Raw genomic sequence first — 1,224 nt, 5'->3', positions numbered from 1 at the left:
TTCGCTCTTCAAAGTTAATTAATTAGTCAATTTTAATTAGATAACTTTTTAATTATTAACTTCAGGAAGAAAGTGTCAATACAAAAGTTTTAGATCACCTCGAAAAACCGCTAGTAGTGCAGTTTCCGTCAAGTTACGATTTACGTAGCTTCATTTATTGGCCTTAAAGTTGTCACGTGACCAGCTGCTCGCTCACTTCTCTGCCCCAATGTGCACCCAAAGTCTCTTCGAGGAGAGGACTTCAGAAAAAATTGATTTTATTCTTTAAGGCGCGTCTTGGGACGTTGAAGTGGCGCAGTTGTCATGTGGAAGCTTTTTCTTATTGTGCGGGTTATGGTTAAAGGCCGGTAAAAAAAGTGCTTTACGTAAATATTACTTTGCTGCAAATGCCCCAGTAAGCTGTTTCTCAAAGCGATCTACAACTTTTCCATTGACACTTTGTTGCTCAAGTCAATAATTAAAAAGTTTGTTAATTAAGCTTAACTAATTAGTCAACCTTGAAGAACGAAAAAATACTGCAGACTAGGTCACGCGACTCTAAACAACCCGCATTTGGTTTCAGACGGCTAGGACACCCCGTGTTTTTTAAATGCATGTGCTTTACCACCTGTCAAGTAAATCTTGTGATTTCATTGGTTACTGCTGTATTTATTGCACTGATCTGAGGTATTGTCATGCCACTTTGGTTTTTCTTCCTTGCGATTTAATCTGATGAGGATTTTTTTTCCTTCATGTAACATGAGTCTTGTGTCTATTTTGTTCTCACCGTCATACTAATTTGATGTCCGTTATTTTGAATGTGTTTTTTTTTGCCTGTGTGTATGTCTGCGCGGTTCCGCTGCCTGTCGGGCTCTGCCGCTCAAGCCCTATGAGGCTTTGGCAGGCCGGATTTCTGTACATTTTTTTAAATATTTGGCGCAATAAAGTATTATTATTATTATTATTTAGCTGGGACACCTCGTATATGTATGTATGTATATATATATATATATATATATATATATATATATATATATATATATATATATATATATATATATATATATATATATATATATATATATACAAAAATAAATAAATAAAAAATCCCGTGTGTTGTGTTCCTTGGTTTCCGTGGCTGTTGGCTTCTCTCATATGTGTAACGAGCCCCTCATCACCCTTCCTTGCCTGCTTAATTGCTTATATATATATATATATATATATAAGCAATTAAGCAGGCAAGGA

Source organism: Amblyomma mixtum, chromosome 3 (assembly GCF_055824585.1).
Source record: "Amblyomma mixtum isolate Tamu chromosome 3, ASM5582458v1, whole genome shotgun sequence".
NCBI lineage: Eukaryota > Metazoa > Arthropoda > Arachnida > Ixodida > Ixodidae > Amblyomma > Amblyomma mixtum.
The sequence above is the reverse complement of the archived record's forward strand: the minus strand, read 5'-3'. Positions refer to the sequence as shown.